The following is a 25,940-nucleotide window of genomic DNA, read 5'->3' as shown; positions in this document are numbered from 1 at the left end:
TGAGGCAAGTCACTTGGGAGTTCCGTGGGGGCCTCTGAAAAAGAGAAAACCATGAGGGGTACCTGAAGACCCCTTGTCTCTCATCTTGTCACACAGGGGACAACAGTGAGGAATTTCCAGGGCCACTGAACATAAGCTGCCTGGATCCCACTGGAGATGCTTCTCGGAGTCGAGAGACCCTACAAGTACTCACTTCGCTGATGGGTTGGGCTTTTGGTTTACTTATTTATTTATTTTTTTGTGAGGAAGATTGGCCCTGAGGTAACGTGTGTTGCCAATCTTCCTCTTTTTGCTTGAGGAAGATTCACATTGAGCTAACGTCTGTGCCATCTTGCATTATTTTATGTGGGATGCCGCCACAGTGTGGCTTGACAAGCAGTGCTAGGTCTGTGCCCGGGGTCTGAAACTGCAAACCCCGGGGGTCTGAAACTGCGAACCCCGGGGCCCTGAAGCAGAGCTCATGAACTTAACCACTACGCCACCAAGCCGGCCCCTACGTATTTGTTTTTTTTAACCCTCATCCCTAGGAGAGTCTTCTTCCAAAGTTTTATGAGTTGAGAACTCCCTTTAATATAAAAAGTTTTATCATATCACATATCTAATAGTAGTAATTTTAAGATTCCCTGCTCCAAGAAACTCTTAGTAACCAAAAAGCTACTATGAACCGAGTAACTTTTAAGTTCAGAAGTTTGTACAGTGGCCTCAAGCTTATAAAAGGTCCCCTTTGGCTTAAGGACAATGCCTTGCACTAAATCTGGGACCCTGCTTGAAAATCTTCCCGTGGGGAGGGAGGTTAAGCTGGGTGATGTCCAGTGCCCTTTCAGTGTTTTGTGTGGGCCAGCACAGCCTGTGGCTGTTACCCAAGAGCCTCCAGGTTGCTTTTTCTAGAATGTTGTTCAGTCTCTTCTGAGGAATTGTGTGGCTCTCGTGGAAACCCCTTCAGGATGTTTCTAGAGAAATGAGAACTTGAGACCTCGGCGGCATCTCCCTAGTGGTGTGATGGAGCCTTGCAGGACCCGTAAGGTAGGACAGGCTGCTTGTCCCCTCGTTGGATCATCCGTTATCTGCAGGCCTAGCCTGGCCCTTCTCCATTGCCCAGGGCCTGTCTCCTGCTGGCCTGACCTGGTCTCAGCACACAAGTTCTGTGCATTTGAAGGGCCACTTGGCTTTCTAATCCCTCAACATCCAGGGCAGGCTGTTTTTAAATTTAGTTTGATTTTTTAATGAGAGTGATACATGCACATAGTTTAAAGAATCAATTCCCCAGAAGTACCCAGGCTTATCAGCCAATTTTTTTGTTGTTGTTTTTTTCTCAGTATTTCTAAGCAGTTGTCTACATAATATATTGCAGTTTTGTACTTCCTTGACACTTGCCCCGCCCCCCAAGACCCTAGTTTCGCATAACATTCGTTGACTGCCCTCCTTGGAAGGTGAGGAGTTGGCCCTTCTGTCCCATTCCCGTTCTGCACTTGCACTTTCTGCCTCCCAGTCATCTCTTCTGGTGAGATTGGCTGGACCAGCATACACTGCTGCTGCTGTGGTGACAGCCCCTGAATGCTGCCCGTGGCTGAGCCATGTAGTATACTGTGATAATATGTTCTGTCTCATAGGACAGTTTGTTTTCTCCTGGAGTTGTATTTGCATTTGCTTAGTAGTTTATTTACTTATTACTCCCTACCCCCACTCCAGACTGACAGTGTGCAAATCTCCTTTCAGACTCCCTGGGTATTTGGCCGCTTTTATCCTTTGGAAGCAATCTCTCATGTGCCTTTTGGCCCACTCTGACCTGGCTGCCCTTGAGGATCCCTGCTCAGCTGTCTTCCTGGAATCTTCCTTTTCCATCATTCTGGGCATGCCCTTTGCCTTTCTCTTGGGCCTCATGACTCTACTTTCCTGGTTTCTTCCCAAAATTTGATGGAGAATATTCCATCATAGCTTCCAAAAAAGAGGTGCGTGCAAATTTCTTGAGACCTTGTGTGTTTGAAAATGTCCTCACTCTACCTCACAGCCAATAGTTTGTCCGAGCATAGACTTCTAAATTGGAGATAGTTTTTGCTCAGAAATTTGAAGGCTGCCACTCTCTTTCGGCAGAGTAGAGTTGAGAAGGAAGCTAATCTGATTCTTGATTCTTTGGATGAAATCTTCTCCATGTTTTTTTCTTTTTTTCATGTCTGGAAGCTTATAGGATATTCTCTTTGTGTCTTTGGAAATCCCTTGAAGATATGCCTTGTTGGCGGGTCTTCGTCTGTCACGTGGGGTACCTCAAAGGCCCCTTCAGGCTGAAAACTCAGGTCCTTCGGGGCTGGGACACTTTTTGAATTAATTCTTTAATTTCTTTTCTTCCATTTTTCCTTTTCTCTCTCTCTAGAATGGCTTTTATTTGGTTGTTAGCTGCCTGTACTGGTTATCTAATTATCTTATCTTCTGTCCAGATCTCTTGTGGTGTTCTAGGTTTTGGAGTATATCAACTTGACTTTTTAACCTTTCTATTGGATTTTAAATTTCTATTTTCATGTTTAATTTCCAAGGGCCTCTCTTTTCTTTTTTGATTATTTTTAATAGACTTTATTATTTATAGCAGTTTTAGATTCACTGCAAAATTGAGCAGAAAATACAGAGATTTCCCATGTGCCCCCTCCCCCGACACATGCACAGCCCCCTCACTCTCAACGTCCCCCACCAGAGTGGGACATTTGTTACAATTGATGAAGCCGCATTGACATGACATCACCACCCAGATCAATTATTCTTATTTTAATGGCATAATATTCTTGTTTCATAGATGCACTGTTTTTTAAAATCTCTTTTTGGGGCTATTAGTTTCCATTTTTGTTTTTTCTTTTTTTTGCATAGTTTCTTCTCTCCAGTTTTTACGTTATTTATTTTTAATTTTTTTTTGTATTTGTGTCTGGCTTACCCAGAAAGCAAAGCCTATAGCAGGCAAGAGCTTAGGTGCGTGTTTTATTCAGGTATGCAGACCTGGGGAAGGAGGGGTGAGGAGAGAGAGGGAGGCAGGAAGGAAGGAGAGCCATGAGGCTGGTCCCCAGGCAGCCACCACGTGTGACTGAGAGAAGCTGAGAGATGGCTCCATATCGTGATTCTCTACAGTCCTGGGGCTGGGGTGGAGAGGAGAGGAATTTATCTTCCAGTCACTGCCCATCCCCACCAGCCAGGCCCTTGGGTGTGAGCCTGAGAGTGCTGGGTGCTGGGCGCAGGCCACGTGGGCAGGGCTTGCTTGTCCATGGGGCTTACTGGGCCCACACTCAGGTGGTCGCTCCAGCAGTGGCCGGACAGAGGCCGATACAGGTGAGGCTGATGGTGTGTGACCCACTCTGCTTGGTCTCCCTCCGTCTTTGAGGTTCAAAGCTTTGCTTAGAGTCTGGGCCCTTCTCTGGCCCACTTTCAAAGATACCACTGAGGAGCCAACTGTGGGCCTGAGGGTGTCGCTGGTTGCCTCATTGTGTGGGGAGCCCCTTGTGCCGTATCTTAGGTATTGTTTCCTCGACTGGCCACACTGTCTGAAGAAGCCTCTTTAAGTCCCTGACAAGGCTGCTGTGAGCCCTGGGGACATCGTTGGTCCTGTGTCAGCTGCAGTGGCCCACCTGTGCTCAGTGTGGTACCAAAGGCCTAGAGACCTGTCACTGCTTCAGGAAAAAAACCTGGTCTTTTGCATTCCCAAAATCCCTGCCATCTTCTCTGATAGAGAGAAGTATGACATCTGCTTACTACCTCTGTCGCCTTGTGCAAGTCACTTAACATCTGCAGGCCTTTTTTCCTTTCATTTGCTGCAGGGTTGTGTTTATGTGTGTATATGTGTGTGTATATTTATATATATCTATATAAAGTGACTAGCAGATACTCGAAATGTATCTATTATTTTCCTTGCTAACTATCATTTTAAATGGAACTCTACTTTATCATGTCTAGTAGCTTTATGCCTGGGGCTTCAAGAAATGTGTCTCCCTTCCTTGGTGTTCTTGCTCTCACATTGGGGGGACGGGTATGAGACAGTAGTGATCCTGGACAACCAGAAGTGGCTGGTCGGGCAGTTACACAGGCCCCCTAGCTGGTGGAGAGAGTGGAGGCGCTGCTCACATGTCTGGCTTGTGAGCTGGAGTTTTCCCCCAGCCCAGTGCTCTGCATGGTTTCATGGGTGGATAAGGAGGGCTTTTGGGGTTCCTTGCCCAGCAGGGTAGAGGTGGCCTGTGAAGACCTGTGAGAGGCAATAGAGGGAGCAGGGGATTCTTTTAGATTGCCATGAGAACCAAGGATTTGGGTGGAGGGAGATGGGGCCACAAAGGGTCCCTCTGGGGCTTTGGGGCATGATTGCATCTCATGGAGTTTGGTCCTAGGATTCCTGTGGACCAGGCTGTGTTCTCCCCAGCTTCCTCAGAAGTGCCATCCTCTTGAAGCTATGGAGTGTGGTCTGAGGGCAGGGTGGCTGGGGCTCTGCCATAGGGTCCTCTGGGCACATGGGGGATGATAGAAGTGGGTCCTATCAGGCATATTTGGGAGACAAGGTGGTATCCTACCCTTGCCAGGATGGCTTCCTGGTTTTTTCATGTAAGAACATGTCAGACTGTGTCTGGGGGTGCTCAGGACCCCGGGATCTGATGTTCTGCACTGAAGGTCCCTTGTCAGGGTGGAGCTGTGCGGACCCCCAGTCTGGTATCCCATGCTGGTGCACTGCGTACTGTGCAGGGGCTCAGGCCCTGGCTGCGATGTGCACAGCAACCGGGTGTGGTGGGAATGGCACAGTTGGTGCCCAGCATGGACATGGATATGCCAGGGTCCATCCTGCAGTGTGGCTCCGTCATACTTCCTTCACGCGCGGGGCGGGAAGGGCCAGCTGTGGGGCATCTGGAAAGACCCCGAGTGGTCAGCAGTGTGCCGTTTGTTCTCGCCGTGGCATTTGGTGCCCAGGGACTCCGAGTGTCCGTGCACTCTCCGCAGTGCCACTCCCTGGCCCAGTCTCTGGCCAGCCCTTCGGAGTCTAGGGTTCTGCAACCTCTGTGGATGTTAGCTCTCCACGGTGTTATGTAACCATGTCTAATCTAAATTGTTTAATATGTAACAGGGAATAACTGCACCCAGACAAACCCGTCCACTGCCTCTTACTTAGCCTAGTGGTAGGCGGAGGGTGTGGGAGCCAGCTGGTGAAAAGGACTATATAGCGGCTTCCTGGGAAACTGGGCCTTTTTCTCTGCTAAAAATGGAATTTCAAGGCCTGCGTGCACTTCTTTTAAACCTGTATAGTCTGGTTCAAAAGGCTTGGATAACCACGTCCTGTCACATTGTATCTTTCTCCAAAAGCCCTCCTCCTCCCTCCAGGAAGCCATGGGGCGGTTAAGGCGAGGTGGTGGATGTTGGGGAGATCTGCACCCTTGATGGAGGTCAACTAATTGCTCCAAACACAGGTGCGACTTTCTTGCCCTCGCTCCTCAGAAAAACAGTCAGGTCACCTGTTTCACATGTCTGTTGTCCATTTGGTTACTGCCGTTTGTCGGTTGATGGCAGGAGTCTCTGTCAGGGTGTTGATAGAGCTCTTGTTGGGGGTACCACACACAGGTAGCTATTGTCTGGGGAGGCTCCTGTCTGCATTGCCAAACGGTTTCATTCCTAGGCCAGCAGGAAGAGGGGGTGCCTTTCTGTGTTGTCTATGTAAGTATGAAAGGCCTGAGTGACAGCAGGGATTTTGGGGTGTTGGTGCCTCAAAGTTCCGAGCCCCAGAGTCTGGTTAGAAGTGGCCGTGGGACCAGGCACGGCCTTTAGTCTAGTGCAGGTCTCTGCTCCTTTGCTTTCAGTGTGGGGTGCTGGGGTGTCTCTGCCTGTGGTGGGAGCAGGTCTCACAGCCCCCTTTAGCCTGGGACCCACAAGCTCAGGGCATGGGGCAGTGAGAGGATGGGCATGGGGAGGTGAGGGAGTGGGGAGGGGAGAGGGTTCTCATTGAGATTTTCCACTCCTCTGACACTCCAGGGTATAAAGGTGATAAAGACCGATGGGAGAACCTATTTAACTTTTGGGGTGCTAGACAGCCGTATGCCAAAGCATGGTTTCGTTGCGGGGTAGGGTGTTTGTACACGGGGCAGACTTAGGGGTGAATCTCTGTTGTGCCCCTTGCGTCTGTACCTGTGAGACAGGGATGGTGGGTTCTGCCAGGTAGGAGAGAGGAGGATGCATGCTAACTGCCAAAGAATGCAGTAGACAGAATTAATGGTAATTTCACTATTGGTTCGGTGGGTTTGGAGGAATTCAAGAATGGTAGAATAAAAATGAGTTATTTTTAGCATTTTCTAAGGATTTCCAACTCTGCTTGATCCTTGAGCCATCATTTAATTACCACCCCACAGCTGGGTTTCTGAACTTTCAGAGAACACTGCATCTTTTGAATTTTGGAGTTTGGTGACATTTCTGCTATTGTCTAAACTCACTGACACTCTGCCCTTGTGGTCCCACAAAAGCTGTGTAGTTGCTTGGGGTGCGGACTTGTGGTTTAGTGAGAGTGTTTTAGGAATCGCACATGGACCGATCAGGTGCACCTTCCTTTCAGATGGGGGAGGTTGTGCTCTGATAATGCCCAGGTGGAGGAATGTATAGGAAAGACCAGGCATTTTCAAGGTGTGACCTCTGAAACACCTGTTTCAGAACCCCCTCCCTCTCAGTGCATATCCTCAGACCTTGCTCTGATCTATGAAACTGACTCTCAGGCGTTATGGCCTGGAATCCCATGTCATGGTGAAATGGCCAGGTGATCCTTATGGGCACAGGCTTGAGAAGTGATCTTTGTTCAGAAGTCACCCGAGCTCAGGGGCTGCGGGCCTTGTAAACACTTGGGCTTTTGGCACTTGGGTCAGAAACTTAGCAGCTCCCACCTGCCAGAATCATTGCCTAAGGGAAAGGTCATGCGCCGAATGAGGGGTGCATTAGGGCAGTCTGAGCCCTGTGGACCCTGGCAGGTCTAGGAGAATGTGTGACAAGAGACCATTGTGTGAGCCTTCTTGTTTCTGTGTTTTTTGTCAGGCTTAAAAAAGAGGTTGGCCCAGTCCCCGGGGCTCACCCAGCCCCATGCGGTGCAGGACACCGAAGAAGCATGCCTGGCACTTGGCTGGCCACACATCAAATCCAAATTGGTGAGATGTACTGTATTTACTCATATTTTGTAGAATTCACTTATTGGAAATGGCCCAAAAAGACCTAACCCATCGCAAACCCTACAAATATCTGAACCTTTTCCACGAAGCTTACGGATTTATTTAGGAAACATCTTCCCTTTCCGTCCTCCCATGTGGAGTGGCTTCCCAGCTCCCAGGACTGGTAGAGGTTCAGTTAAAGGGGCAGGAAAATGCTGAGCAGCGACTTGGGTTGGGGGCCATGAGGTATTTACTGAATCCATTTGCTCCTTCCTTCCCTTCTCTTCTCTGTCTCCTTGGGCAGGGGGTCCAGGACTATCCTCTCCAGGAACTCTCCTGGTCTGTGGGGGAGTTACTGCAGGCATCTGGAAGGGTTGCAGCTGAATTCAAGATGGCCGCAGTTCAAATCTGATATTAGCTGGGGAAGAAAATGCTAAATATGTAAATACATCATTACATCTCTTACAAATAATTTTTCTCTCCTTCTTTCACTGTGTCTGGGAGCCAGCTTCTGAGTGCTGTCAAAGCAGTGTTGGTGGCTCAGGTCTGGTTATTCGCCTTTGCCACTGATGACGGTGTAGCTTTCAGCAGTTTTTAGTGCTTAGATGGGATAAGAGTTTCGAGCAGTGCCCTGGATGGCTTTCGACAAGGACCTGTTCAGTCATTCATTCAACAGATGTTTGAGGATCCAGTCTGTCGTCTTAGTCTGTTCCTGCCCCACTTAGATTGAAAATAATGACGTCTGGAGAAGGGACGGTGAGCAGAGGGATGGCGTGGGTTGATTGAACAATAAAGAGGTGATATAAATGTGTTTTTCACTTATTTTCCTGGAGAGAGCTGGCAAACTTCAGTAATGACACATGTTAAATATTAACAGTGTCTAAACAGTACTTCTTAACCCTTAATATGCATGTGAGTCTTCTAGGGATCGTTAAAATGCAGATTCTAATGCAGTAAGTTTGGAGTGGGGCCTGAGAATCTGCATTTCTCTCCAACTCCCAGGCTATGTGCGTGGTGCTGGTCAGAGAGTCATACTGTATACTATGGTCCTAATATGTTTCCTCCCATTTTATCTTCGGTTTCTTCTCTAGAAATTCTCTGAAAAGGATACTTTACCCTGTAACAGCTATTATTACTAATGCTATTACTTAAGTCACGAATTCTGCCAAAATTTTTCAGTGGTGAACCCTATATTGTTGTAAGTGGCATTCTTAAATGTGTCCATCCTTTATTCCATTTATAAGTATTTGCGGAGTCCTGCTTTGATATTTACTTGGGTCCCATGGGTTTTATTCAGTGGCTTGTCTTTTGTTTATGAGGAGGGAGAACTTACAAAGGTTTGAAACCTTTTGAATCTTGAGTCGTCTGGAAGCGCTACTTGCCTTCATTTTAGGAATGTGGGATTTGTGTCCCCAGTGAGCTTGTAAACTACAGCACCTCACTTCTCTTGAGGTCCTGCTTCATACCTTCACGTCTCAGCATCAGATGAGAACCCCGAGTGACCTCCAAGGGCCCCAAGCAGTGGAGAGAGACACCACCCAGGTCCCCAGGAGGCTGTCTAGATGGGCCATACCTGAAAAGGTAGGGCTGGGTGGTCTTTCCCCGTTAGGGGAGGTGGCATGACAGCAGCTTTTGTCTTATGTCTGTGAGTCTGTTGTGTGTGTCAGGGTCCACCCTGAGCATCACCTCTTCTTCCTTCCACCTTTTGAAAAATTCTGCCACCAAAATCCTTCCTTGGATAACGGACCCGTTGAGTTTTTGTATTCTTGCCTAACCTAGTAGCTTAACACATGTATGGTGGACCCCATGGGGCTTTGAACCTTGTTCCTTTGTCATCCTTTACCAAGCATCTCCCTAGGCATGTGGTGATGTTGGACATCTTAGTGCTTCCTGAAGGTTGATAGATGCCACAAGGGCTAATATTTGTGGCCAAGTATGCTTGGAAGTGCTGGGATAGATAAAGTTTATTTCTTATGGCAGAACTTTCAGAAAATTTAGTGTGACATGCCAAGAGGAAGATAGATTATGGTGGTTCCAAATTTAGGGGGCGTGATACCCCTTTTGTGCTGAATATATCTTAGTAGCAGATAGGCTTTGAGTCCTCTTTCTTTTTTTAAAACAGCTTTATTAAGATATACTTCACATACCATATGTTTATCCAATTAAATTTAAAGTGTACAACTCAATTACAGTTAGTATATTCACAGATATGTGCAGTTAGCATGTGTATGTAGATAGATAGTTATAGTATGTATAATGTCCGGTTAGTATATTCACAGATGTGTACAATTACCACCACAGTTTGGACAACTCCTGATGTCAAAAAGAGACCCTCCACTCATTAGTTATCCCTCTGTCTCCATCACCCCCACCCAACCCTAAGCAACGACTAATCTACTTTCTGCCTTTAGATTTCACTATTTGAGATGTGCTTATGAATGAGATCATATAATGTGTGGTTTTTCTATCTGGCTTCTTTCATTTAATGTAAGGTTTTCAAGGTTCATCCATGCTGTAGAATTTATTGGTACTTCATTCCTTTTTATGGCTGGATGGTATTCTGTTATGTTTATACCACACTTGTTTATCCATTCAACAGTTAGTGGATATTTGGGTTGTTTCCACCTTTGACTGTTGTGAATAATGCTTTTACGAACATTGCTGTACGGTATCTGTTTGAGTCTCAGTTTTCAGATTTTGGGTATATACCCAGAAGTAGAACTGCTCCACCGTATGGTAATTCTGTGTTTAGCTTTTTGAGGAACTGCCAAACTGTTTTCCGCAGTGGCTGCACCATTTTGCATTCCCATCAGCAGTGCACAATTGTTTTACTTTCTCCACATCCTCACTAATACTTGATCATTTCTGATTCTTTTTTTTTTTATAATATCTGTTGCAGTAGGCGTGAAGTGGTATCTCATTGTGGTTTTGATGTACATTTTGTTGTTGAGTGGTAGACATTCTTTATATATTCTGGATGGTAATCCTTATCAAATATATGATTTGCAACTATTTTGTCCCTTTCTGTGGGTTATCTTTTCGGTCTCTTGTCTGTGATGCACAAAAGTTTTTAGTTTTGATGAAGTTCAATTTATCTGTTTTATTACTTTGTGTCCTTTACTTTTGGTGTCATATCCAGGCAGTCATTTTCTCCTAAGTTTTCTTTTGGTAAAATCTCCAAGAAGATTTTCTCCTTTATTTTCTTCTAAGAGTTTCATAGTTTTAAGTTTTAGCCTCTTTGTTTAGGTGTTTGATCCATTTTGAGTTAATTTTGTTTGTGGTGTAAGGTAAGGGTTCATTTCATTTTTTTTCATGTGCATATCTAGTTTTCCCAGAATCATTTGTTGGAAAGACTTTCCTTCCCCATTGAATGGTCTTGGTACCCTTGTTGAAAATCAATCCACCACATATGTGAGGGTTTATTTCTGGACCCTCTGTTCTATTCTGTTAGTCTCTTTGTCCTTATGCCAATATCACACTGTTTCAATTATTGTAGCTTTGTAGTAAGTTTTGAAATCAGGAAGTGTGAGTCCTCCAACTTCGATCTTCTTTTTCAATATTATTTTGGCTATTGAGGGTACCTTGAAAATCCATGTGAATTTCAGATGGCTTTTTTATTTCTGCAAAAAGTGCTGGTGGGATTTCGATAGGGACTGCATTGAGTCTGTAGATTGTTTTGACTTAACAATATTAAGTCTTCCAATCCATGAACATGAGATATCTTTTCTTACTTGGGTCTTCTTTATATTCTTAGAGCAACGTTTTTTAGTTTTCGATGTACAAATCTTTTGCTTGGTTAAATTTATTCCTAATTATTTTATTATTCTTGATGCTATTGTAAATGGAATTGTTGTCATAATTTCATCTGTGGATTGTTCATTGTCATTGTTTGGAAATGCAACTGATTTTTGTATGTTGATTTTGTATCCTGTAACTTTGATGAATTTATTTAACTTTAAAGTTTTGTGTGTTTGTGGGATCTTTGGTTTTCTACAAAATTATGTCATCTGAGAACAGAAATAATTTTAGTTTTTCCTGTATAGTTTGGGTACCTTTTCTTTTTCTTGTCTGATTTCTCTGGCTAGAGCTTCCAATACTGTGTTGAATAGAAGTGGTGAAAGCAGGCTCCTTGATTTGTTTCTGATCTTAGAGGAAAGGCTTTCACTCTTTCACCTTTGAATATGATGTTAGCTGAGAGTTTTTCATATATGGCAAACTTTGTCCTGGTAAGGAAGTTTCCTTCTTCTAGGGTCTGAATGTTTGTATCCCCCAAAATTCATAGGTTGAAATCCTAGCAGATGGAGCCTTTGGGAGGTGATTAGATCATGAGGGTGCAGCCCCCATGAATGAGATTAGTACTCCTATAAAAGAGATCCCATACAACTCTGTAGCTCTTTCTGTCATGTGAGAATACAGTGAGAAGTCTGTGACCTGGAAGATGGCCCTCACCCACCATGCTACTACCCTGATCTTGGACTTTTAGCCTCCAGAACCATGAGAAGTACGTATCTGTTGTTTATAAATTATCTAATCTGTGGTATTTTGTTATAGCAGCCAGAATGGACCAAAACACCTTCTATTCCTAGTTTATTGAGGGTTTTTATCATGAAAGGGTGTTGAATTTTGTCAAATGCTTTTTCTCTGTCAATTAAGATGATCATATGGTTTTTTCCTTTGTTCTATTAATGTGTTGTATCACACTGATTGATTTTTGTGTGTTAAACTGTCCTTGCATTCCATGAATAAATTCCACTTGGTCAGGTGTATAATCCTTTTAATATGCTGCTGAATTTGCTTTGCTGGTATTTTATTGAGGATTTTTGCATCAGTAATCACCAGGGATATTATCTATAGTTTTCTTGTAGTGTCTTTGACTTTGGTGTCAGGGTAATGCTGGCTTCGTAGAATGAGTCCATCCTTCAGGATTTTGGAGGAGTTTGAGAAGGGTTGATTTGAATAATTTAGATATTTGGTAGGATTCTTCAGCGAAGCCATCTGGTTCAGGGCTTTTCTTCATTGGGAGGTTTTTGTTTTTTGGTGAGGACTATCGGCCCTGAGCTAACATCTCTGTCAATCTTCTTCTATTTTTTGTATGTGGGATGCCCCCTCAGCATGGCCTGATAAGTTGTGTGTAGGTCCGTGCCTGGGCTCTGAACCCGTGGACCTTCGGCCACCAAAGTGGAGCATGCAAATTAACCACTATGCCACCGGGCTGGCCCCAGGAGGTTTTTGATTATTGATTTAATCTCCTTAATAGTTACAGATTTGTTCAGATTTTCTATTTCTTTATGATTCGTTTTGGTAGATGATATGTTTTAGGAATTTGTTTCATCTTGGTTATCTAATTTGTTGGCCTAAAATTGTTTGTTGTCTTCTCTCGTAATCCTTTTTATTTCTGTAAAATCTGGATTCTGTAGTAGTGTCCCCACTTTCATTTCTAATTTTAGCAATTTGAGTCTTTTCTCCTTCTCAACCTACGTAAAGGTTTAAGATTTTATTTTTTTCCTTTTTCTCCCCAAAGCCCCCCCGTACATAGTTGTATATTCTTTGTTGTGGGTCCTTCTAGTTGTGGCATGTGGGACGCTGCCTCAGCGTGGTTTGGTGAGCAGTGCCATGTCCGCGCCCAAGATTCAAACCAACGAAACACTGGGCCGCTGCAGCGGAGCGCGTGAACTTAACCACTCGGCCACGGGGCCAGCCCCTGAGATCTTTTTTTTTTTTTTAAGATTTTATTTTTTCCTTTTTCTCCCCAAAGCCCCCCGGTACATAGTTATGTATTCTTTGTTGTGGGTTCTTCTAGTTGTGGCATGTGGGACGCTGCCTCAGCATGGTCTGACGAGCAGTGCCATGTCCGCGCCCAGGATTCGAACCAACGAAACACTGGGCCGCCTGCAGCGGAGCGCGTGAACTTAACCACTCGGCCACGGGGCCAGCCCCTGAGATCTTTTTTTTTTAATGTAAGCATTACAGTTATAAATTTCCTTCCTAGCACTGTTTTTGCAGTATCCTATAAGTTTTGATATGTCTGTTTTTGTTTTCATTTGTCTCAAGATATTTTAAAATTTCTCTTGTGATTTCTTCCTTGGTCCATTAGTTTTTAAAGAGTGTGTTAATTTCCACGTATTTTTGTATTTTCCAGTTTTACTTCTGTGGATTTCTAGTTTTGTTTAATTGTGATTGGAAAAGATACTTTTTATGACTTCAATCTTTTTAAATTTGATAAGACTTCTTTTGTGTACTAACATATGGTCTATCCTTGAGGATGTTCCATGTCCCCTTAGGAAAAATGTGATTCTGCTGTCAATGGGTAGAGTGTTCTGCTTATGCCTGTTAGGTCCAGTTGGTTTATAGTGATCAAGTCCTCTGTTTCCTTATTGATCTTCAGTCTGGTTGTTCTCTCCATTATGAAAGTCTCCAACTCTTATTATAGAACTATTTCGGTCTTTAATTCTCTCAGTGTTTGCCTCATACATTTTGGGGCTCTGATTTTTGGTGCATATATGTTTATAATTGTTATAGCTTCTTGGTGAATTGACCCTTTTCTCTCTCTCTCTCTCTCTCTCTCTCTATTATCTTTCTTTGTCTTTGTAACAGTTTTGACTTAAAGTTTATTTTAGGTCATGTTGATATAGCCACCCCAGCTCTCTTTTTGTTACTATTAACATGAAATATCTTTTTCCATGTTTTCACTTGCAATCCCATTGTGTCTTTTGATCTAAAATGAGTCTTCTGTAGACAGCTTATAGTTGGGTTTTGTGGGGTTTTTTTCCATTCTGCCAATGTCTGCTTTTGATTGGAGGGTTTAATTTATTTACGTTTAATTACTGATAAGGGAGGACTTCTGCCATTTTGCTGTTTTTTTGTGTATGTGTATCTGATAGCTTTTTTGTCCTTTATTCCTCTAGAATGCTTTCTTTGTATAACTATCCTTATGCTTTAAGGAAGCCTGCTTAGATATGAACATTTACAGAGTAAATCATATTTAGAAGAATCTTCTACAGAACACTGAAACTTGAATTGGTATGGGGATCTTGCTGTCAAACTCTTGCTGTTGCTGTGGTGGAATAAGGGAGAGGTGTCTGCTTTTTCCCAAATAACTCCAGAACTGCTTGGACAAGATATTGTGCTGCTGTTGGGGAAAGAGAAGAACAAGAACTTGAGTGGGTGGTGGTGAATTCCTTACTCTGCCAAGCACTGAGTTTACCAGGATTGCATTTGATTCTTAGGACAACCCTACAAGGGAGGGCGAGAGAGTCTTCTTTCTGTATCTGAGGAAATGGGAGTTCCTCACAGTCAAATGCCTTATTCAAGGTCAAGTGGGCATTAGTGGAAGAGTTAGAACTCTTCCAGGTCTTTGGATCCCAAGTCCCACACTCTTTATGGCCCTGAGTACCACAATAGAAGGAAGAAGGGAGAGGCCACATGTTTCCACCACGAGCCCACCCACTCGAGTAAATGGGGACATGTGTGATAAGAGGAAGGACCCATCTGAGGATGTTGGTTCTTCACTCTCAGGGTTTGTGAATATTAAAGGAAAGTGTAAGTAAATTCATTTCATAGTGTGTGGCAAACAGTAGGTCTTCAACAAACATTTAATTCCCTTTCCCTGGGGAGTTTTTCAGGAAACATTCTGTGTTCTTGACAGTCCTGGGACTCTTGGCTTCAAATGGTCTAGAAGCTATGGAGTTTGGAAATGTAGGTGGTATTATTTTGTATTGTGTAATATCAGTTTACCTTTGTTTCCAGACTGAGTGGCCATTTTGTAGTTTTGAGTGTTGCAGCAAAGGCTTTGGGTTTTGAGTGGCCTTTTGGGGGCAGGGAACTGATCTTGTACCATGACTCTCACAACTTCACCCCTTCTTTGTTTCCAAAATGTTTGAGCTTGTTGGGGGTGGTAATGGCAGTGAAAGAGGTCACCTGACTTGGTCTGCATCCCCATCACACCCTTGCTTAGCCTCTGTTACTTCAGTACCAGGTTTTGGGGCACACATATGCCATTTGAGTTCCTTTGACTTTTTAACCACCTCTCGGGGTCCATTTTGGTTTCCCAAAGGTGAAGACTGCAAGCTCAGTGCACTAGTGTCTTTCTTCTCCCACTGTGGGGTACTGACTCCTTATGGATAGAAATAAGAGGTATTGTAAAAGTCCTTGCCCCATTTAGAGGAGTGAATCTCACGTTCTCAGGTCAAAAATAGATCCTCTTTCTCCTCCTTAAGCGTGTGCTCAGTCCCGGGAGTGGTAATCCTGCAGCGGGAGAGAGCCGGACGTTGTTGGGAAGCTCTGAGAAGGCTGGGGAGACAGTTCCCCTCTGTACCCCACAGTGCATTCTGCATGGGCCGTGGGCTCTGGTCTTCCACGGCAAAGTTTAAATAGAAGGAAACACACAGCCGAGATGAGCATTAATTGGGAATGGCTGCATTTTCTGTATCAGAGGTGCTCTAACCCTGTGCTCTGGTGTGCACCGTTGAGTTTGGGCCCCTAGTTTCACAGCGGGGCAGGGGCAGATGGTGATGCTCTGGTGTCTGTGTATGTCAGGAGCCCCAAGGAGGTCATCTGTCCTGCAGGCTGTTCTTCACCCAGTGCCGAAGAGAGAATTCTGCTAGAAAACTGGAAATACTGGACACATGACATTTTCCCTCTGATTCTCTCTATTTGTGTGGCTTATTCAGAAGGCAGGGGAAGAATGTTCTAAATGACTTAGAGCTGTGCATCTTGCCAGAATCAGCATGCAGGACAAGCCTTTGGGGAGCACAGCTGAGTCACTCTTCAGAGGTAACGACCCCCTGGAATCCCCTGCTCAGAGCTGCCCTCCAGAATGGAAAGCCGTCCTTGTTGGTTCTGGCCAGTGACATTTATTTACATGGCCACGTCTCAGGTGAAAAGTTCTGAAACTTAGTATCGTTTTTAAGAAAATCTTTTCTGAATGGAGGAGTCTCTGCAGGGATCTGGTTCTGTAAGAGCCAGGGCTCACTCTGCAGAGCTGCACAGGCAGCTGCTTTAGCGTCCCGGGTGGTGGGTGGACTGTCCAGGGTGCACATCCAAGTCCTGGGTGCTGAGCACAGTCCTGGTTCCCCAGGGGGCTGCCCAGGACTGGGTCGGGCTGTAGAGGCTACAGTTCTCACACTTTGCTCCCAGGATCCCTTGACACTCTTAAAAACAACTGAAGAGCCTAAACAACATGTGTTTAGGTGGACATATATTGCTATTTGCCATTTTAAAAGCGACAGAAATTTAAAAAATATTTATTTCTCCCTAAAAAGAATAAACCCATTATATGTAAACGTAAGTAACATCTTTTAAGAAAAAAAAAACCATTTTTCAAATAAAAAATTTTAATGAGAAGAGTGATGTCATACTGCATTTTGTAAATCCCCTTTAACATCTGGCTTAATGGAAGGCAGCTGGGTTCCCATATCTGCTTTCTGCATTCAAAACTCCAGTGCATACTCACGAGAGAATGAGGGGGAAAGGACAAGTCACACCTTGGTGTCTGAAGGTGATTTTGACCTCACTGATGGAGGGTGTCGCCCTTGGCACGTGAAGTCAGTCAAAGCTGGGACTCCAAGTGAGAGGCTCCCACAGGCAAGGCACAGGCGTGGGCAGAGCAGGGGTGCTGGGTGGCAGGGTCTCCCTGAGCCTGGCCCTGCAGCACCCCTTGCTTGTGAGGATGGAGAAGTGCTGTGCAGGGGCACCATCAGTCCCTGTGGTTGATGTCTTGTTTCTGTCGTGTCAGCTGTAGCTCAGAGAGGCCCTGAAGACACTGGTCCATAGTTATTAAGCACCAAATAAGGGGGGAAGCTAGGTCTTCTGTCTCTGGTGTACTCATGTTCTTTTTTGCTTTAAAATGTGGATGTGGCATGGAAATGATAATGCTGGAAGCTACGTGCCACCTTGATGTGGTTTAGTTGAGGTGACTGGCTTTGGTCAGCTGTGAGTTGGGGGGAGTGGGACCAGGGCAGCAGCGTGGGGAGGGAGGATGGGAGGCTCTGTACACCCTGAGTCTGGGTCTGCGATGTGTGGGGCAGTTTTGCTGAGCCTGTGCTGTGCACCTGCCCAGTGTTGGCTGCCTAGACCTCTACAGCAGAATTTCTGTCCTCAGGTCCCTGTTACCCATGGGGGAACTAAAGGGTCTGTAAGGGAACTGACACAAGCGTCACTCAAAGTGCCTCCCGCAAGCACTTTGGAACAAAGGAGAGTTAATCCACAGAGACCACGAAGGCAAAAGAGGTGGCACTTTTTATGTCACGCATAAAAGGTGAGCTGAGAAGGGAGAGAAGGGTGCTGCAGATGAAGAAGCAGTGGTCGCATTTCCTCCCTGCCCCTCTTCATGCTGGTGCATCTGGTCGTGCTGCCCCATCAGAATGCCCAGGGACTCCGCCACCTCCTGTGGGCATGAAGGGCCTTAGTGTGGTGCTCAGACCACAGAGCCCACGGAATGCCAGGTGGGCGAGGCTGGCTGGGAGCTGACCGTGAGGAAGGACAGACTAGCAGTGGAGGGCAAGGCGGTGTTGGCCATGGGCCCTGTTTTTCTGTGTCCAGGTTAAGCTGTTTTTACTCACAACACTTCTGACACCAAATATGTGGGGTTTTCCTTCTGACACCAGTTCTCCAGTGCTCTGGACACCAACTGGCTGTCCTACAATTCAACTCAGTTCTGACACTATCTACCTGGAGTTAGCGTCAGATCCCACAAGTTAAAGGGCTCAAGACAGCCATAAGACTGCCCCTGTTCAGATGCCAGCTACCAGTCCTGGGCCACCTGTACTTCTGACAAAATGACTGTATATTGGGGTTTCTGCAACCCCGTTTTCTGGTTTGGTAATTTCATACACTGTTTCACAGAATTCAGGAAGACACTTTGCCTACCTTGGTTTATTATAAAGGATACAACTCAGGAACAACCAATCAGAAGGGATGCATAGAACAAGGTTTGGTGGAGAGGGCAGATGTGGAGCTTCCATGCCCTCTCCACATATGCCACCCTCCCACCACCCCAGTGTTCACCAACCTGGAATCTCTCTGAACCCTGTCCTTTAGGGGTTTGGATGGAGTTTCCGTTAGGTAGGCATGATTGATTAACTCATTGGCCATTGGTGATTAACTCAATTTCTGGCCCCTCTCCTCTCTCCAGAGGTTGGCTGGGGGCCCCAAGATGGCTTTAGGATGGGTGCTGGTCACCAGAAAGACCGAGGCATGATTAAAGGGTGGGCTTTCAGCCCCCCTCCCCTCCCTGGAGACTGGAGTTCACATCTATTAGCATACATCATACAAAAGATATTAGCATACAAAAGACGCTTGTTGCTCTGGAAATTCTGAGAGTCTTAGGAGCTGTGTAGCACAAACCTGAAACAAAGACCAGATATTTTTTTTTTTAACTATACCCCACAGGTGACGCATGGGAGCGGTAGAGCACAGCCAGGGGACATGCTGAGGTGTTGAGGACCAGTCAATTTGAGAAGTGTGAAGAGGAGGGAAGGGTGAGTGACGTGAGGAATACATGACCTGTATTTGCCAAGAGAAGCTGTTTCAGTAGCTAAGACAGGTGCTTTTGGTTAAAATGAGAGATTCCACCTTGAGTCTCAACGTTAGCTTTCTTCCTGTGGAGCCCGACCTCGTGTGTGGTGTGATGGCCTGTCCTGAACATTTGACATCACAACTGTGGAAGAGAATAGAATTCTAAAAAGATTTAGATAAACTTAATCTTTATAGGAGACCCTTTGAAGTCAGTCTTTTGTGACTGCTTTTAGTAGCTCAGTCGCCATGAGGAGGAGAATTGAGTAGTGAAATGCCAAGTATGTATTTCACTGGTGGAGTTAAGTAGAATTAGCATTGCAGGGGCAGACCCGGGCTCCTCGCTGAGGCTCCATTCGAGAGAGGATCAGTGAATGTTTTAAGGAGCACTCGCCTGAGCTCAGAGGTGAACTTCCGAGTGATTTGCTTGGGACAGCAGCCACCCCAGTGGCCCCTAGAGTAGCTTTCTTCTCTTCTGACTGGTGAGTGGAGCCCTGTTTCTTCCCTTTGCTTTGCCTCTGGTCAGTCCAAGGGGCAAGCTTTCCCAGGCAGGAGGGGGACGTGTTCTTTGGTGAATGATGTGTGAACAGCTAGGATTCCTAAACAAGTCAGCAGTTGTTGAGGGTTGTTCCCCATAGGGATTGTCAACAGCTGAGGGTCCCCTGCTAGGCACCTGAGAACAAGTTCATTTAGAATGTGTTTCAACATTGCGTGAAGTTTTTGCAGAATGGATGAAAGCAGTGATAGGTCATGCATACCGCAAGCTGATTCTCTTCTCATATTCTCAGTATGGGATCCTGACCAAGATTTGGACACACTCCTGTGTCTTAGATCAATTGCCCTAAAAGTTTAGGTTAGGGACCAATTCTAGATGGCTCTGTAACTGACAGTACTGAGATTGAGAACATAGTGAGCCACTCAATAAATGTTTGTGGAGTGAATTAATGAAAAAATAATGAATTTCAGGACTAAGGTAAACATGTAAAAGGTGGTTGTTAAGGAGGGTAGCAAAGCATTCAGCTGTCTGCGTGAGCTCCTGGGTTTATGAGAGCCTTCGAAGTGGTGTTCTATCTTCAACAGCAGACGCCTTTCGACTGGCATGGAAAGACTCTTCTCTTCCGTCAGGGTAATTAATTCTAAATTGAGAGTCATTTGGGGATTGAAGGAGGTGGCAATGTGAGTCTTTACCTTTTCTGCACAAATTACTAGAGCCAGGTAAAAGCAGAATGACTGCATAAGCTAGTATTTCCAGCTTCCCATGTTGTCTTTTCCAAATTGTTTGTAACACTGCAGGTTGTCTACTTCATTTAGCTTGAAGGAAAATAGCCAAAGAATTACTCTGTGTTTAGCGTTGTCATTGCACAGCCACCCCGTAAGTCGGATAGGAGCCAGTACTGGGTGATGAGAGGGTGGCAAGCTTGAGAGCGTTTGTAATCTGGCTGTCGAGTCTCTGTTTTTGGAAAGTAGAGCACGTTTCCATCCAAATAAATTCTCATTCCGAACCCTAATCTAAGAAGCAGGTGAGTGCCTGAGGCCCTTCTTGCTCAGATAAGGAACCAGAGGGTTGGAGAGCATCACACGGTTTCTGCTGTTCACTCAGTTTGGTCTCCCAGGTCCCAGGCAGACAGCACTGGGTCTTTGGGAGGCACACGCGGGCTCCTGGTACATGACAAGGGAACAAAACAGTGGACGGGGAAGGATGGAAAGATGCAGCCAGTGGCAGGAGGGTCTGCTCTGTGCTGGTCTCTCTGTCAGGTCTTCACCCCTGCCGTGGCTCATGTCCCTGAACAAGGAGATGACTGGTCCTGTCAGGTCCTGTCATGGTGGGCTCATTGATATGTGGCATCTAAGAGGTGCACCTTGATAGGAGCATGTAAGAACTGTTCATGCCCCAAGGGACACTTTTGGCGCTAAGCTGTACCTGTAGCTTGGCCAAGGGCTTTGGAGGCAGCATGAGGGAACTGCTCCTGGGAGCTGCCACACTGTGACTCTTCAGTGGGACTGGTGGACATGAGACCCAGAAGACTGTACTGGCTCTGCATGCCTGAGCAGGACATTTTGCTTTCTGGGGAGAGTCCCTGATGCTCATGTGTCCCGAGCAAGTGACCATGTGGCCAGGGGAGAGCCTCTTCATGGAGGAGGGGGAGACTAAGGGAGTCTCTGCCAGGGTGGGGTCATTTACATTTTGAGGTTAGGAAACAACAAATGAATTCTTCTTTCCTTCCTTGAGCAGTTTAGTGCTGGCGTCAGGGTGGTCAGTATGTCTACCCTTGTTTTAGTCTGCTCCAGGCTGCTATAACGCAATACCGCAGACTGGGGCTTAGGCAACAGGCATTTACTTCTTATAGTTCTAGGGGCTGGGAAGTCTAAGATCAATATGTCAGCAGATTCAGAGCCTGGTAAGTCTTTCCCTTGTTTGCAGATGGCTGCCTTCTCGCTGTGTCCTCACATGGCAGAAAGAGTACTAGCTCTCTGGTCTCTTCTTATAAGGACACTAATCCCATTATGGGGACCCCCACCATCTTGACTCCATCTAATAACCCAGCTACCTCCCAAAGGCCCCACCTCCTAATCCTACGATATTGGGAGTTTAGGCTTCAACATATGAATTTTGGGGGGCACAAACCTGCAGTCCATAACAACCTTTCAGGTCTGCTGTACCCTTCCATCCTGTACTTTCAGGATTCAGGTGTTGCTTTTGGAACTGGAGGATCAGGAGCCGGGCTGGGCAGCCTGTTGCTCCTGCACCGACGGGGTGGTGCTGTTCTCGGGCCCCACAGGGTCTGAACTGGCCCAGCCAACAGGGACTTAGGAAGCTGCTGAAAGGGCTGAGCAGCAGATGAAGAGGACTAAATACACGGAGATAATTAGAGGTCATTAAAGATTCATACTGCTAGATTTTATAAAAGTCATAAAAGTAGATTAAATTGTTAAATTTAGTAGTTTTTAATATGCCTTACGCTGGTCCATTTTCAGTCTTGTCAGACCTGCCTACTGTTCAATAATCGTTTCAGAGCCGCTCATCGTCGATTTCTGGCCATTCCTGCATTGACTAGACTGTACATCTCCCTTGTCCTTGCTAAAAATCTTGATTTCTGGAGCAGAGGGACCAGAAATATGTATGCTTTGATACTTTTTCTTGAAAACCTAGACCCCACAGTAGTTACCTATTGCATATATTGAATGGTACAGAGAAAGAAAAGATGTGATTATCTTTAAAATATAAAGTCCTGAAGGTGGGGGGATATTAGACTTTGTGGTGTGTCCGTGGCTTGGCTGATCTTCATAATGGGCTGTTTTCAGAGTGGCGATAAAGTATCCAAACAGGATTGACTCCATTTCCTGTAGATTTACTCACTGCAGAAGGGCAGAATCTCAACCAGCTGTTGGCCCTGCCTTCCTCACTCAAAACTGTTGCCGCTGAAAATTCAGTTAAATGATGTACTTTGTCCACAAGCAATGTTGTCTTCACTTACTTTCCTCTTTATCTTACTTTTTTTAACCTCCTAAGGGAAGAAAGGAGATGCAAAATAAAGAAAGGAAGGAAAATAAAATAAAATAGACAAGTCCCTCCGCGTTTCTAGAATCAGCCTGTACAGAACAGCGTCTGCGTGCACTGTTCCGTTCATGTGACTTGCCTGGAGCACTTAATGGCCTCATTGTTTTAGGTATAGAGCGGTGGTTTTTCTGGAATTCCTAGAAAGAGGGGAGAGCCAGCCACTCGAGCAGAGGGAGGGAGACAGCGCTTGAGCATCTCAAGGGACTCAGCGTGCAGGTTTTGGGTGAGGGTGAGAAGGGAGGAGAACAAACAGGACCATTGATCTGAAACTTGACTAAAGCACTTCTTGCTAGGTAGATTAATTCTAAAAATCACGTGAGTGATTCATGTTCCTTCTTCTAAACATTCAAACCCAGAAGGCTGTAGAGAAAGGAGTGAAATCCCCACTCTCGTGCTCTCTGTTTCATTGTGGTGAGCTCCCTCCAGGTCAGTGTTCGGAATTCTTCTTGGGCTTTTTATGCTTGAAATTCGTGGATGTGCACATGCACATTTGTCACATTCCCCTTTTACACAAACATCGCCTATTTCTTAGTTCTTTTTCTCTTTTATCTTAGTTGCTGACATCTGTCAAGCGCTACCTTCTGCCAGCTCTTTGAGAAGCACTTTATGGGAATTGCATCATTTAATACTTGCATGAGGTTGGGACTATTTTATTTCATTTCTGTTGAGGAGATTGAGGCACAGGAGGCAGGCTGCTCCCTGGGCTGAGCCAGGCTGTCACTTCCACGCTGCCTCTCACAGACCAGACACCCAGTTCCATGGGGGCTCTTTCTGTCAGCTGCCTACCAGCCTGGAGAATCGCTGCACTCCTATATGGTTACCAGGCTCCTGTTGGGGCATTTTTTCATGTGTTCAGCAAAGATTGAGCTGCTTAGTCCCTTGCCGAGAGCTGGGGATACAGCAATGTCCAGGACAAATATGGTTTCTGCCTGCAGAGTGGCTTCTTGGTAGAGAGAGAGACACACACCAAGTCAGCAGTGGGAAGATCAGCTGTACACACCTGAGGAGTCCCGGGGTGGTGGACCAGGGGCTAGACGGGCCTGGACAGGGTGTGCAGAGGCCTGCCTGCCCCGAGGAGCCACAGAGAGAGGAGCTGGAATGAAGGAAGCATTCAGGTAGAGGTCAAAGAACATGCAAAGGGCATGAGGAAGAGGAGTGTCTGAGGACCTAGAGGAGGCTGGTGGGTGAAGTGAATCACAGGCGGGTGGCTCCCCAGGAACCTAGTGGGGGAGGCAGGGCCCATGGGTCAGCTTGGCGGCTGTCGCTGGGCTTTGGGGTGCATCTGAAGCCCACTGAGAAGCCCAGTCTGGGAGCGAGCAAGGATGCAGCAGTTGCTGAGAGCTTGTTCCAGGTCAGGTGAGGTTGGTGGCCCCGTTGGTAGCAGAGATGGAAGGCAATGGATGGATTTCAGGTGCTTCCACAGCCAACGTTGACTGGGCTGGTGGATTACACGGGAGGGAGGTGTGAGAGAGGAAGGCTAGAGGAGGACTCCTGGGCTCGCCACGTGCAGTTGGTGGGTGCCGTGCGGTGACCTGCAGCGAGGGACGGGAGATTTGGGCAGGGGCTTCCAGTTGCTTCCAGTTTTTCCATGTTAGAGTGTGGCAGTGAAGGACCTGTGTGTGTGTGTACAGGTGTGTATGAGTGTGTGCCTGTGAGGATAAGTTATGAGAAGTAGGATTCCTGTGCCTAAGGCTGAAGTTTGGGAGATGCTGCCCAGTTGGCTGCCCCAAGCCTGTGGAGGCCTGTTGTGTCCTAGGCTGTTCCCCACTCTCAGTGGTTGTCCCAGCCCTTTTCATTTTCAGCAATCTGATGGGTCAAAAACTATAGCTCATTTTTGCTATTATAATTTGTATTTCCATGGTTACTAGTGAAGTTGAGCATGTTTCACATGTGTATTTTGCAAGCTGTTTGCTTCCGTCCTCTCCCCATTTTTACACTGGGCTGCTTACCCTATCTCTTATTTTAATAAACAAGAGATTTACTAAATGCAGATTGCTGCATAGTGCTACTAATATTTTCTCCCAAGGCTTTTTGCTCGTCTTTTGATTTTGTATAGAGGGCCTTTTGCTGTAAAGGAGTTGGTTTTTCCTTCATGACTTCAGGTTAAGAATGTTGCTTAGGAAGATCTTTCTCACCCAGATTTTGTAACATTATTCTTCCATGCTTTCTCTTAGTATGTTTTGTAATGTTTATACCTTCAATCTATCAGGAATGGTGGGAGGTGAGGATCTGACCGTGTCTTACTGTGCACCAATGGGCAATGATCCTGGATCTTATTTTTCATTCTATATTGTCATTCATTCACCTCCATCCAGATTTTTTTATTGTGCTCTTTAGCCTTCTGTGTCTGTTCCTATGCCTGTCAATCAGCCAGCTGAGTCCCTGGCACACTGGGGTGTTCACTGGGGTTGTATGACATCCATCCCTTAACTGCAGAGGAGTGTCGTTGTGGGTGTGGCACTCCCCTTCCCAGAAAGTGATGTTTCTACCTTCGTGTCTTCTTTCAGATTCCTCACCAAAAGTCTTTTGTTTTCTTCAAAGGATCTTGTGTATATTTTTTAAGTAGGTTGTATTTGTTGCATCTGTGAATAAAACCATTTTACCATTAGACTTTCTGTCTTGGTGCTGGTGTACAGAAGGACCGAGGATGTGTGGGTGGCCCTGGGATAGCGACCTTGCTAAATGCTCACATTCGCTGTAACCATTTTTTAGCTGATGGTCCTGCATTTCGTCTGTGAGTAACGCAGACTTTTTATCTTTTCTTAGTCGACATTTACACCTCACTTCTGTTTCTTATCTCACTGTGTTGTCTGAGACCTCTAGAACATTGGTGGCTAAAACTATAATCATGGGCTTCCTGGCCCTGATTTTAACGGGAAGGTTGTTGGTGCTTCTACGTTATGTAGGCTACCTGCCTGCCAGAAGTTTCTGGTAGATGCCTTTGTTAGATTAAGAGGGTTCCTTGTTTTGTACCTCATCACTAACATCATAATTACTGGCGAGCAGAGGATTTTTTTCCCTCATTACCCTCTACGCTTTGAATTTCAGGCTCTTACTTTTGGCTATTTTTTTCTCTAAATGAAAATAAAATATGCTCCAAACAGTGTAGTCGAAAGAACAAAAATGAAGAGAAACCTTACAAATAAGTACAAGTTTCCTAGTCTCTTTTCTTATCATACAAAGATATTTTCTTAACAAAATAATAAAGTAGATACTCTGGGTTCAAACATCCCTTGATTTGAATCTTGACTCTTCCATTTACTAGCTCTGTCACCTTGGCGGGTACTTATTGCCTCCCAGTCTTAGTTTCTTCATCCATAAAATGGGGTAATACTTCTGCCTCAAAGCATTGACAATATTGAATTGTTTTTAATTAAGAACCACTAATCTTTGCCTGTTTTATTATGTCTCATGTGCGTTTGCTCCTTTTAGCTTGATCTTCAAGAACCTCTTACATGTGGAGCATTCGGTGAGAGGTCTGACATATAATAGGCTGTCAGTCAAGGGTGGCTATCACTGCCATCTCTGTGGTCGTCACGGTTGTCACCTTCATCTTGGGTGGCATCATTGTGAGAGTCAGGAAAGGCTTGGGAAGCCCTGGGATTCCAGTCTGATGGGTCCTGTGTGCCAGGTTGTGGAAACATGATTTGGACACACTCTTACATCAGGATAGTTGACATAGCGCGGTGCTGCTGTGAAAATACTCACACTGATATTGGTAAACCTCGCTCTTCCTGATG

The 25,940-nt window shown here is 45.6% G+C and overlaps 1 protein-coding gene across 4 annotated transcripts in view; it reads left to right on the top strand.

The window, feature by feature from the left end:
- The window catches only part of GRB10 (growth factor receptor bound protein 10), a 205,173-nt gene that overhangs the window by 4,987 nt on the left and 174,246 nt on the right, over nt 1-25,940 (top strand). The window contains exon 2 of one of the 4 annotated variants that reach the window (XM_070615609.1): nt 18,519-18,607. The exons of the other annotated variants lie outside the window; for them this stretch is intronic. The gene's annotated coding sequence lies outside the window, so the exon portion shown is untranslated. The remainder of the gene's footprint in view (nt 1-18,518; nt 18,608-25,940) is intronic. 4 annotated transcript variants of the gene reach the window in all.

The sequence above is a fragment of the Equus przewalskii genome, chromosome 4 (assembly GCF_037783145.1).
Source record: "Equus przewalskii isolate Varuska chromosome 4, EquPr2, whole genome shotgun sequence".
NCBI lineage: Eukaryota > Metazoa > Chordata > Mammalia > Perissodactyla > Equidae > Equus > Equus przewalskii.
This window is presented reverse-complemented; position numbering and strand designations above follow the sequence as displayed.